This window comes from Gopherus flavomarginatus, chromosome 23 (genome assembly GCF_025201925.1).
Source record: "Gopherus flavomarginatus isolate rGopFla2 chromosome 23, rGopFla2.mat.asm, whole genome shotgun sequence".
Classification (NCBI taxonomy): Eukaryota; Metazoa; Chordata; order Testudines; family Testudinidae; genus Gopherus; species Gopherus flavomarginatus.
In genome coordinates, this window is record NC_066639.1 from 4460503 (window position 1) to 4473638 (window position 13136).

At 49.4% G+C, this 13136-nt stretch overlaps 1 long non-coding RNA gene and 2 other non-coding genes across 4 annotated transcripts; 2 read left to right on the forward strand and 1 right to left on the reverse strand.

Moving 5' to 3' along the window:
- The first annotated feature begins 561 nt into the window (after positions 1-561).
- On the forward strand, positions 562-9032 carry LOC127039521 (uncharacterized). Of its 2 annotated transcripts, none has more exons than XR_007771100.1 (3): positions 562-826; positions 6045-6094; positions 8838-9032. It is a non-coding gene; the product is annotated as an uncharacterized LOC127039521 (long non-coding RNA). The 2 variants fall into 2 exon arrangements; XR_007771099.1 differs by lacking the exon at positions 8838-9032 and adding an exon at positions 6747-8827.
- TRNAC-GCA (transfer RNA cysteine (anticodon GCA)) lies at positions 740-811 on the reverse strand. The gene has a single exon. It is a non-coding gene; the product is annotated as a tRNA-Cys (tRNA).
- On the forward strand, positions 6225-6297 carry TRNAV-AAC (transfer RNA valine (anticodon AAC)). Its single transcript has one exon. It is a non-coding gene; the product is annotated as a tRNA-Val (tRNA).
- Positions 9033-13136: the final 4104 nt, after the last annotated feature.

Here is a 13136-nt window from a genome sequence, read left to right on the forward strand (position 1 = left end):
TCCACCAACTCCTTTAGCACCCTTGGATGCAGCACATCCAGCCCCATGGACATGAGCTGGTCTCCAGTTTTTCTAAATAGTCCCAAACCACTAATACCTCCACAGAGGGCTGGTCACCTTCTCCCCACACTGTGCTGCCCAGTGCAGCAATCAGGGAGTTGACCTTGTTTGTGAAGACAGAGTCAAAAAAATCATTGAGTACATTAGCTTTTTCCACATCCTCTGTCCACTAAGTTACCTCCCTCATTCGATAAGGGGCCCACACTTTCCTTGACTTTCTTCATGTTACTAACATACCTGAAGAAGCCCTTCTTCTTACTCTTAACATCTCTTGCTAGCTGCAACTCAATGTGTGATTTGGCCTTCCTGATTTCACTCCTGGAAGCCTGAGCAATATTTTTATAGTCTTCCCTGGTCATTTGTCCAATCTTCCACTTCTTGTAAGTTTCTTTTTTGTGTTTAAGATCAGCAAGGATTTCATTGTTAAGCCAAGCTGGTCGCCTGCCATATTTACTATTCTTTCTACGCATCAGGATGTTTTTTCCTGCAACCTAAATAGAGATTCTTTAATCCTTTAGAGGATTGGAACTGATTTCAGTTGAGGCACATGTTTGCTAGGTTTCTGTGCATTTGCACAGGAAGATATTGAGTGTTTGCATTCATTTCAGGGATCCCTACGCAGTGGAGCTCCTCAACATAACAGAAATGCAATTACTTTTGTTAAAGGAAGAGGTTTATAAGGGGGCCCTTGGGCTTGAACCAAGGACCATTTGATTTGCAGTCAAACACTCTACCACTGAGCTACACCCCCATAACTGCTGTGGAGGTAAGTCAGTGATCTTAAAGATTTTGAAGGATAGGCCCTGCCTCAGAAGTCTCCTGATCTCTTCCCAGACCACAATGCTTTTAAAAATGGGGTTTGATTAAACTTATAGATGCATGTAGACACCACAGCTTGCACACCCACCCACATAGCTTCCCCCAGTGACATAGCTACCACCTCTCGGGGAGATGGATTAACTACATGAGTGGAACAGCTCTCTCCCCTCTGCTTAGAGCATCTTCATTCTTTATGAATAGGTAGGAAAGAACCTCTTGAATGGACAGTAACCAATTGATCAAATATTGGTGAGTCGGCATTCAATATGGGTAACTGGTCATGCTGGGCTGGATTAGTAGGAGCATTACCAGCAGATAGAGGGAAGTGATTATATTCCCCTCTATTCGGGACTGTTGAGGCCACGTCTCGAGCATTGCGTCCAGTTTTCGCCCCTCCACTACAGAAACAAATTGGAAAGAGTCTAGGGGAGGGCAACAAAAATGATTAGGTACAGGGGACTTACGATGAGAGGCTGAGGGCAGGGCCACCCAGAGGGTGGGCAAGTGGGGCAATTTGCCCCAGGCCCTGCAGGGCCCCCATGAGAATATAGTATTCTAGAGCATTGCAACATTTTTTTATGGAAGGGGCCCCCAAAATTGTTTTGCCCCAGGCCCCCTGAATCCTCTGCGTAGCCCTGCCCATTCCATTTCCTTGGCTCATTCTCCTCCCTCTGAGGCCCCACCTGTGCTCTGCCCTCACTCCCATTTGGCCACTTCCCAGCCCTGCTCTTCCTCTTTGGCTGAGGCCTGCTGGTCCACCTTTTGCTTGCTCCTGTCCTGCCTGAAGGCCTCCTTGTGCCTCTCCACCCACTTCCCCAAGGTCTACCTGCTGCCCCCACCTCTCTGCCCTTCTCCTGAGACTCACCCTGCCCAAACCTCTCTGCCTCTTCCCCTAAGACCAACCCTGCCCATCACTTGCACCTCTCTGCCTCTCCCCTGACACCCACCCTGCCCAGCCCTCACACCTCTCTACCCCCTCCCCTGACCTACCCTGACCACCACCCACACCTCTCTGCCCCTCCCCTGAGACCCGCCCTGTCCACATCTTTCCTCGGTCATCTCTTGTTATTCCTTGAAACATCAAGGATGGAATAAAAAGCTGAGTTTACTCCAGGGTGAGGAAAGAAAGGAGCCACCAACCCCCTGACAAATCTCAGTGCCCCAGAGAAAACCTGCCCCCTGCTATTGCAATCCCTGATGTGCTAGGGATAGGATGGTGAAGGAACTGTCTGAATGATCAAAGCAGGAAATGGACAACAATCTACAGGAAAGTCATTGACCACAAACACACTCTCCTCGTGCTCCAGTCAGAAGGGAAATGAGCAGGAATTCTTGCAGTTCAGCCAGGGACACACTTACACAATGGCACAGCAGTGTGTGTGTTGTGGAAGCTGGTCTGAGGGAACATCTGGAATTGATCACTCAGTGAGAACAGAACTAGAGTGTAGTGAGAGACACCTCTCAAGCAAGTAGTTGTCGCTCAGTGGTTAAGGTGATAGACTAGAAATCCATTGGGGTCTCCCCAAACAGGTTCAAACTTTGCCAACTACAGAGGAAGTTGTGGCTCTTTAGTTTCAACAGAGCTGGGGTCTTGTCTCACTCTCAAGCTATGTCTGTACTATTAGGTAATGTGGCTTTAAAACGTTTTAATTAAACAGCTGTTGCATGTCCACACTATGCCACTTGTATCACCAGAGCACATCCAGGATGGCCACAGAGAGCAGTGCATTGTGGATAGCTGTGCAACTGGCTGCAGGTGCTTTGGGAAGGGTTTGCAATGTCTTCTGGACTGGTACTGCATCACATAGTGCAGGTTTCTCTATCCCATTGTTCCATGGGAATCCTACTAGATTGCCGGCTGCTCTTCAACTTCAATGTACCTGGTGGGGTAGAGAGTGTGTTTGTGTGTGGGGGGTAGAGGGAGTTTGTGGGCACACTGTCTGTAAGGTCAGACAGCTGCTGCAAGCAACCAGTCTTGAGGCAGGGAGAGGGGCACAGCCCCAACATCAGCCTCCGCTTCACTGACTGGCTCAGCTCAGCACAGCAGCCTCTGTGACACACACACACTGCTGCCTGCTTAGCTCTGTGTCAGGGCTGCTGGAACAGGGGGGTTAGAGGACCATGCACCACTTTTTACCAGCTGTTAGGACAAATGATGGAGTAGGGGGAAGGGTGGAGTTTTGGGGGGGAAGAGGCGTTCTGTGAGTGTGGCCTTGGGGGGAGGGGTGGTGTGAGTGTGGGTCCTTGGGGAAGGGGTCTCATGGGAGTGCCACAGTTCAGACAACGGTGCCCCCCCACTGTAAGGAAGCTCCCGCTGCCCCTGTTCTGTGTTCGTGGTGCGGGAGAGAGCAGCATTCCACAGCAGTGATTTGCTCCCTAGGGCTGTGGCAGGGGGGCTCAGGTGGCGATTTAAAGGGTCTGGGGCTCTAGCCTCCGTAGGGATCCCTGGGCCCTTTAAATCACCAGCCTGGGGAAGCTGTGCCTGGCTGGCACAGCGTACCAACTCTTGCCAGTACCCCATACTGGACCGGACCGGCTTACTTTCACCTCTGGAAGGTCCTCAGCTGGATCAATAACTGGTTAAAAGCTGGGAAACAAAGGGTAGGACTAAATGATCAGTTTTCAGGATGCAAACAGGTAACTAGTGGTGTCTGTACTGGGACTATTCAACATATTGATAAACAATCTGCTAAACAGCGAGGTGACAAAATTTGCAGATTATTCAAAACTACAGAGGATAGTTAAGTGCGAAGCAGCCTGTGAGGAACTAAAAAGAGATTTCACAAAACTGGGTGAAAGGGCAACAAAATGGCAGATGAAATTCAATGCTGATAAATGCAAAGCAATGCACATTGGCAAACATAATCCCAACTATACGTATAAAATGATGGGATGTAAAATAGCTGTTGCTTCTCAAGTGAGAGATCTTGGAGTCACTGTGGATAGTTCTCTGCAAACATCCACTCAATGTGCAGCAGCTGGCAAAAAGTGAACAAAATGTTGGGAGTCATTAGGAAAGGGATAGAAAATAAGAGAGAAAATCTTATTGCCACTGTAGAAATCCATGGTACGCATGAATGCTGCTTGCAGATACGGTCACCCCATCTCAGACAAGATGTATTGGAATTGGAAAAGGTTCAGAAAGGGGTATAGAGTGTCTGCCATATGAGAAGAGAATAATAAGACTGGGACTTTTCAGCTTGGAGAAAAGATGACTAAGGGGAAATATGATAGAGGTCTATAAAATCATGGCTGGTGTGGAGAAAGTAAATAAGGAAGTGTTACTTATTCCTTCTCATAACACAAGAACTTGAGGTCACCAAATGAAATTAATGGGCAGCACGTTTAAAACAAACAAAAGGAAATATTTTTTCACACAATGCATAGTCAACCTGCGGAACTCCTTGCCAGAGGATGTTGTGAAGGCCAAGACTATAACAGGGCTCAAAAAAGAGCTAAATCAATCCATGGAGGACATGCTCAGAGCCAGGATGGGCAGGGAAGGTGTCTCTAATCTCTGTTTGCTAGGAGCGCGTGACCGGGGATAGATCACTTGATGATTCCCTGTCCTGTTCATTCCCTCTGGGGCACCTGGCTTTGGCTGCTATGGAAAGACAGGACACTGGGCGAGATAGACCCAGTCTGACCCAGTCTGGCTGCTCTTATGTCCTTATGCTCCTTTCATACAGATGCCTGGGATTCTGCCTGACAATGTGTCCCTGAGGTCTCAGCCAAAATGTCCAGACAGGCAAACACTCTGGGCTCCTGAAGCCTCTGCCCCCCACCTAGTGCCTATGGCTCATCCCTGAACCTTGCTGCTGCTCCTTGCTGTAGAAGGTGAAAGGAGCGGAGGCAGCACAGGAGCCTTCTGGGGATGCAGATCTGAGGCTTTGGGAGAGACACATTGTCTGAGACATCAGAGCACTGTAAACCATGCAGCCACTCCCTCAATCAGGGGCCTGTTCCAGCCCTGAGTCTGGGCTACCACGATCCCTCCCCCAGACAGGGTGCCCACAGATTACAGCCTGAAAATAGACATATGAGTCTAACTCCTGTTCTCCCTGACAGGGCCTCCCCTAGACCAAGTGGCACCCCAGGCAAGACGTGTCTTCAGTGCCCCCCCATATGTTAAACTTTTGAATATCTTATTTTTCATTGCATTTGTAGCTCAGTTCATGATTTTGATGTACAATTTCGATGAATGATTTTCTCTGTCATATAAGATGCTAAATTTGCAGGCTAGGTTCTGTAAACCTGTATTTAGTCATGCCATATATAAGCAAATAAAACAAATGCATTTTCTTTAAGCATATAGAAACTTTTAAATTTTAATGGTAACTGAAGCGTACTAACATCTAGAAATGGAACTGTCACCAGCACAGGGCTGGCCAGTATTAAATAGTGTTACAGTCGGAGACAGCGTTAGGATGTTAACCCCAGGCCTTTAATTGAAAGGTCACTTCTCATCTTTCCCCCGTGAACTGAAGCTCAGCATTAAAGAGATCCAAAGATTGGCCAATGGCATTTTCAAGTGCTAAAATAGCAAGCAATGTCGGTCTCTCATGGGCCATCAGAGATTGTAGATGTGGTTTAATGAGCTAGAGCTTCAAGGCGAGGGTGGCTCTGTCCACTGCCTTCTGTTGCGCTGCTGGGCACCAAGTCCCTGGTGGCCAATATGTGAAGCTGGGAGAAGAGAGTGGGGTGGCAAGTGGTGGCAGGACTTTTGCCACCAGGGTCTAGCTGCCCAACTTCCTCCTCGTACTGCTGGGTCCCCATCGCCTTCAGGTAACACAGGAACTAAGGCAGGAATAGGATGAGGAAGCAAGTAAAGCCGAGCAAGGAAGGCGAAAGTGAATCTTGTCTTCATGGGTCGCTCGCAATGACGTCCTTTTTCTGTGCCACAGCTGACAACAACATCCCAGACAGAAAAGTAATAGACCAAAAAGAAACCTAGCAGCTGCTGAAGTAGTTCGGTTGGGAGCGTGCTAGACTAACAGGCTCTTCTACCCCACTTTGTGCACAGGTGGGATGTTTTCTGAGAGTGCAGCAGGGCCTTTAACTGTCACGAGTCCCTCATTTCAGGCTATGCAGCAGGAAAAGACAGCATGGGCTTCTGCACTGAGTTGGCCCACCTGACCTTTCATTCTTCTCTTGCTCTTTGTCAGCAAGGAGAAGAAGAAGAAGCTCTCCCTCGAGCTGGAGTCACACGGGCGAGGTAAGGACGACTTCCCGAGTGCCGGCTCCAGTCCTCTGCTCTGCCAGCTGACCTATCGAAGGGTTGCCACCACTTTCTCTTGATTTGTCCATCGGTCTGTGGCAGAGTGAGCAACAGCCAAGCAGATGGAGTTTCTGTAGTGTAGTGGTTATCACATTTGCCTAACATGCAAAAGGTCCCTGGTTCAAAGCCAGGCAGAAACATGCTGGTTTCCTTTTCCCAGATCCCCTTGCTGTCCAGGAAGGCTCTCCTCCTTCTCCTATTGGCCTGTCCCTGGGATAACTCCAACCCCTGCATGACAGAAGGTGCTGACAGCAGTGGAGAAAGCACCTTGGTGTCAGGCTGGAGAACCTAGAGGCCTTAGGCATGTTACTTTTCAGATACTTGTGGCTTGGCCTCCTCTGCCCTTGCAGATTGGCTGGTGGACGCCGGTTCTTCCTGCTGGCCTCCTTTGCGTGACTTGCCAAAGGAGGAAGTGAGGCAGGAATTGGGCACAAGAGGAAAGTCAAGCTGAGAAAGGCAGGGCAGAAACTAAGCACATCATTGTGGCTAAGTGGGGTTAGTAGAGCACCACCCTTCATTCTGCAAAGCCTGGGGAGGTGTGGTTCGCTGCTGGGAAGCAGAATCCTGTGCCTGCCTCTTGGCTTCCCAGGGATGGCTACTTGCAGCCCAGGAGAAGAAGTGGGGTTCTGGGTGAAAGGAAAACAAGCAAAGCTGAGTCCAAGCGGAGAATGGCTGCTCCTTTATGGCCAACCTGGGGGCATGACTGATGGTTCTAGAGGTGGAGGCTGGCCTGGCTGTGAGCAACTGGGATCCAGGAAACCCCCGCCTGCCCTTCTGAGGGCAAAACCCATGGAGGTGCGGTTGGCTGCTGGGAGATAGACCCCTGTGGCTGCCTGTTGGCATCCCAGGGATGGGTCCTTGCAGCCCAGGAGAAGCGGGGTTCTGGGTGGAAGGAAAAGAAGCAATGGTGAGGCAGAGTAGGCTCCTTTCTGTCCAAGATGGTGGGCTGTGGTGAGTCTGGGAGTTGCCTGTAAGCCATAAGTGGACATAGTGCAGTGAAAACTGCTGCTCCATTCTGGCCGACCGCGGGGCACCATGGATCACTTGGGAGTAGGGGCAGGGCGCTGGCTGTGAGCAAATGAGATCCAGGAAGCCCCAGCCTGCCCCTCCAGGGGCCGAGTCTTCTTTTTCTCTCCTGCCATGGGGACCCTAGCCTCAAGCCTGCCCAGCATGTGCTGTAGCTGGAGCATTAAGCCTTCCTGTGTGGCCCGTGCTGGAGCTGACCCTGGACCCCTGTGGGGCACTGTTGGGGGAAATCCTGACTGCAAATAATTCTAGGGGAGGCAGCCGCTGTGGTTCACCCTTTCTGCTCCCTGCGCTGCTGCACCCTAAAATCCCTGTCGGCCAGAAAATTGGGCTAGGAGCCTGGAAAGAGGAGGCAAAGGGGTGGCCTGAGCCCCCTCGGGCACTGCCCTACCCCAGGCAGCCCACAGAGACCTGATGCCTCCCCAAGCATCACACAGAGATGTGCCAGCAGCGCTAAGGCAGCTCCCTGCCCACTCTGTCCCCTCCCTCCATGCTGCACTGCTACTGGAAGCAGCTGGCATATCCCTGTGGCCCTGAGTGCAAACTCCATAGCTGACCCGCCCCCGAATCCCATTGCCTAGAAGCCTCTGCAGGAGGGGAGTGTGTGCCGGTCACTTTGGGAGCTGTACTGCCCGAGGTAAGCAACCCCCCCTCCGACCACCTCCTGCACCCCTACCCCTGCCCCAGCACAGAGGCTCTCTGTGTCTTGAACAAGCACTGTCAAGGATTGACCAAGAACTTCTGCTCTGTTTATGTGAAAGAGACACAAAAAAGGGAGCCCAGCAGACAAGTTTAATTCACAAGCACAAACTGGCTGGCCAAGCCAGGATCTCTCAGTTACTCAGAAGGCTCTTCAGCCAGCTCTTCCCAAAGACCAGTCTCTGGAGGCTTTTGTGACATGATGTACCTCAAAAGAGCCCCCTGTAGCTCACATATTCATCATTCATATATGACTGTGATATGTCATACAAACCATTCCATGTAAGTTATCACATGAAAAGTCATGATCTGCTGAAATCGGTTATTCTGTCCAAATATGTATAGCATGAGGGTGTATGAAGTTATGCATTTTGCTGTATGGTTGTTACTGAAATATGCTATAATTTTGCTAGTAACCCCTGCCAAGGAGGGAGTTCAACAACCATGAATCAGCAGAGGAATTGTAATTAAGAGATTTCCAATTCAATGACAGATGCCCAAACACAACACTGTGGGGACTGCTCAAGTCTATGATTCAGTTGCACAAGACCACACCAGGAGGATTCCCCAACCTAGTGACTCAGCAGAGCCCACCTGGACACGTCTGGGCAAGTGTCTTCTAGACACTTGAACTAAGGATATAAAAGAAGAGACTGTGGCATCATGTTTTTGCCTTTCTCCTCTCCCACCTATGCTGGAAGTAGCAGGAATCCTGAGAAAATGAAGGTCATCTGAGGACAGTAATCCAAGTTTTAGGTGGAATTCTTTGTATTAAGGAGGGTAACATCCAGTGGGATGAGAAAATTGCTTGACCTAACTACTGCCTAGTGTAATAAGGCGTAAAGTTTAGATTTTGCTGTGGTCGTACAGTGCTTAGTGCTCTGCACTGTGGCCCCAAGAGCCATGGATGCAAGTTGAGTTAGGATGACCTTTTCCTTGTCTCCACATTTCTTAGCTGCATCCTTCCAACGCTTGTCAGAAAAAATGACCGGTTTCTTTTGGAAGCATTTGCATTGCAAGGCAGAAGCACTCTTCTCTGTTTCCTCAAAAGATTGACCAAAAGATGGGAAGAGCGGACACATTCCTAGGGGTTAAAGCAAAGAAACAGTGAAAGTATATGGCAATAAAGCTTGTTTTCTGTGTGTGTGAAGGTAAGGCATTGGTCCCTGGGAAGGGAGGTGGAAGGATGTCATATCTTATACTGACATGTGCCAACTTTTCATAAACTCAAGGTTGGATCTGTGGGAAGAACGTCTCCCTACAGAAGAGACTAACGTAATAGGAACAGGGATTCTTTGTTCAATCTGCAACTCTGAATAAGACAGAATTATTTAGTTCTTAGATTCAACACCTGGCAATTTGCTGACCAGGCCTATCTTAGCAAACAAGGCTTTCTGTTTACCCCAGCTTTCTCTTAGCTGATCATTATTTGCTAGGCTTGTGGTCCCTTGACCATACTCTGGACTTAGTGTCTGGAAAAGAGCTGGTTGTTATATAAAATGCACATGGATTTTAACCCTTCACATACAGTAATAGCAAAGTTCTTGGTTCAGGCTTGTAGCAGTGATGGAATAAACTGCAGGTTCAAATCAAGTCTCTGGAATCCATCCACAGCTGGGATGGGGCATTCAGTCCTTTGTACAGAGCTTCAGTTTGTAGTAAAGTCCCTCCAGGTATGAAGCAGGACTGAAGAAAGATGGAGATGAGGCATCAGCCTTTTATAGTCTCTTGCCATGTGGTTTTGCTTTCTTGTTCCCGGGGACACTCTATCCAGCACGTGGCACAGAAAAATCTTAGGCCTTGGCAATACTGGTGCATTACAGCGCTGCAACTTTCTTGCTCAGGGGTGTGAACCCCCCCCCCCGAGCACTGCAAGATACAGCGCTGTAAAGCGCTAGTGTAAACAGTGCCACAGCGCTGGGAGTGCGGCTTCCAGAGCTGTAAGCTAAACCCCATGAGGAGATGGTTTACGTGCAGCCGTGGGAGAGCTGTTGTCCAGGGCTGGTGCTACAACCACACTCGCCCTTCAAAGCGCTGCCGCGGCAAGTGTAGCCATACCCTCAGATCTCTGTCCATAGGCAGGTCCCTGCATACCTTGCTGAACCACAAGGCGTATCTGCCTTCTCTCAAAGGGTCGATTGTATAGCTCATGGTCCTTAATGGGCCATCAAACAGGCTAGGCAGAACTGACACTAACTTGTCTGGGGTGTTGCCCAGAAGCAGAGCACAAGTTTGAAATACGGACAGTATACAGCCAATATTCATAATATCAACTACAAAAATGATACACATCTAGAGATAGCATAATTATAATCAGCCAATCAGAACCTCTCCATAGACCCCTTACATGACAACCTTTCTACAATATTGGCTGAAAATATAGAACAGTGGTCGCAACAGTGATCTACACAGTTACAGATTATGTCAGTAACATTACAGGAGGTGACACAGCATCAGTGAGACTGATACTGGAATACTGCCTCCAGTTTTGGTGTCCTCATTTGAGAAAGATCTTGAGAAATTGGAGCTGGGTCAGCAAAGAGCCACCAAATGTTCTGAGGGCTGGAGAAAAATGCCTTCCAGTGAGCTACTAAAAGAGCTCAACCTGTTTAGCTTCTCAAAAGAAGATTGAAAGGTGATTTCACTGAAGCGTTGAAGGGCCTTAAAGGAGAGAAAATATTGGGTTTTAAAGGACTCTTGAATGGAGTAGAGAAAGGCATAACAAGAGCCAATGGCTGGAAAGTGAAAAGAGACAAATTCATATTACAACTAAGGCACAAATAGTCAACAGTGAGGATGATTCATCACGGGAACAAGCTACCAAGGAAAGTGGTGGATTTGCCATCTCCTGATGTCATTCAATGAAGACCAGATGCCTTTCTGGAATGTTTTTCCCCCAAAAGTAGCTATTGTGTCATACAGGAGGCTTGTGATACGCAGGGGGTCAGATTAGATGCTCTAATGGTCTCTTCTGGCCATAAAGTCGACTAATTTCTGAAAAACTGGGTGTAGCATTGGCAGCAGCGTCTGATGTTTTCCTGTCTAGCCGGCTTGCTGCCTAGAACGAACGCTCCTCGAGTGGGGTGATCCACAGGGAGTAGCTCAAACCTGCAAAGTGCCTGGCCAGGAGCAGGACATTGGCACAGCAAGGGAGAGGTGTGGCAGTGACATCACAAAGGCCTTTTGCAGGACCTCAGACTATTGGTCAAAGGTGGTGGGGAGGTGGTGACCTCACAGAGAGATGCTGACATCAGCCGGTAGGACAGGGGCGAGGGCCAGGGAAACCTCAAAGTCTCCTGTGGCTTTGCTTCAGGAAGTCTCCTTCTCCAGGTCTCTCTTTGAGGACTGAGGGAGTATTCAGGTTCACGGACGTAAGCGCAAGGAGGAACCTCTTTTGAGTTTTCTCCTTCCCTTTTAGTGATTTTACTAGAGACCAGCCATCCCTGTTTAGAAGGTAAGAGCCTCCTGGAGGTTTGAAACCTGTTCAGTCTGATCCTCTGGTGACAGGACACTTCCCTTCTCTGTACCTCAGGCTCTCCCCATCTGTTCAATGGGAACAGGGACAGTTCTCGAACTCTGGGCAGTTGTTTGCCTGAGTGAGATAAGGGGCGATGAAACCCTCTTGAAGGAAAAAGAAGAGTTTCATGGAGTTTAGCACCAAGGAATTCTAAAGTTTTCTAAAACATTTAGTCTGTGGAAACAGGATATGGTCGGGGCCAATCTTTAACCACTGCCCTTTTAAAGCCCATTCAGGGATGTGAGTCCCTGTCTTTTAGGTACCTGGGGTTCTTTGCCAGCAGGAGAGAAGATGTTCCTGCCTCCATTTTTGTGGCCTTAACAAACCAGGTGTTGTACCCCAGTTCTCGTCTGAGATCCCTAAAAAAGAACATCTTCCATCCATGAACAAGACAGGACCTATCTCTAAAAGGGGAACAAAGAGACCATAGGGACTTACAGACTAGCCAGCCTCACTTCCGTAGCTGGAGAGATCCTGCAATACATTCTTAAACACTCAGTTTGTCAGCAGCACCTACAGGATAATTTGGTTCTTAGGACGAGTGAGCATGGATTTGTCAAGAACAAATCATTCCAGACCAATCCTCTTTCCTTCTTTGGTAGGGTTCTGGGCCTGGTGGAGGCGGGTAAACAGTAGATGGGAACTAGCTTAGTGTTGCTAAGGCTTTTCACACAGTCCCATAGGACATTCTCATAACTGAACAATGGAAATGCAGTCCAGCTGCAATCAGTGTAATGTGGGTGCAGAGCTGGTTGAAAGCCCAAACTCCAGGAGCCCTTCTCCATGTTTGGCTGTCCAACGGAGAGGGTGTACCTAGTGGGTCTGGCAGGGATCAGTCCGGAGTCCGGTACTATTCAATATTTTCATGAATGATTTGGAAAATGCAGTGGAGACCATGCTTCTAAAATTTGCAACTGACACCAAGCACTTTGGAGCACAGGACTGAAATTCAAAACGCCCTTAACAAATTGGAGACTGGGTCTTCTTGAGCCAAACTCCATGGCTGGGCCCCTCTCTCTACACTGGGCTGAAGTGTAACCCCAGAGCCAAACACTCCTCCTGGGCAGTGCGCTCCAACCTTGAATGGTCAGATGCTGCCCTGCCCACACCAGCCACATCCTCCCAGCCCTACTTGCAGCCAGCCCTGCAGCAAAGCCCCTGACAAACCCCCAGCCCTGTCTCCAGCCATCTCCTACCGCAACCCCCTGTGGCCCTGCCCAAAGCCAACCATCCCCTTCACACACCCAGCCTGCACCAGCCCTCCACCTCCCATCTCCAGCCAGCCCTGCATCCCCTGCCCTGTCTCCAGCCAACCCGATGCACCCCCCTGCCTGAAGCCAGCCAGCCCCACACCTCTTAGGGCTGTCTGGAGGGGTCAGCACCTTTGCCCGGGAAGCTGGACACAGGAAATGGCCGGCTGGAGGGAGTTGGGTTAGTTCAGTTTCAGTTTTAGTCTTGGTGGTTGGAATTCAGGGATTCCCAAATTGGGAACTAAGTTTCCTGAACCCGTAGAAGGACTTGATTGTGGGGTCCTGCTTGTGCCTCCAAGCTCTGCTGTGTCCTTCACTCCTGTTGTCCAATAAACATTCTGTTTTACTGGCTGGCTCAGAGTCACTGTGATTCCCAGGGAGAGGGGTGCAGGACCGGACTCCCTCACACTCTGTGACAAACCCTAAGCTCCTCCGGGACCCCTGCAGCCTGGACGTAGGTATCTGTGCCTCCCACCAAACACCTAAG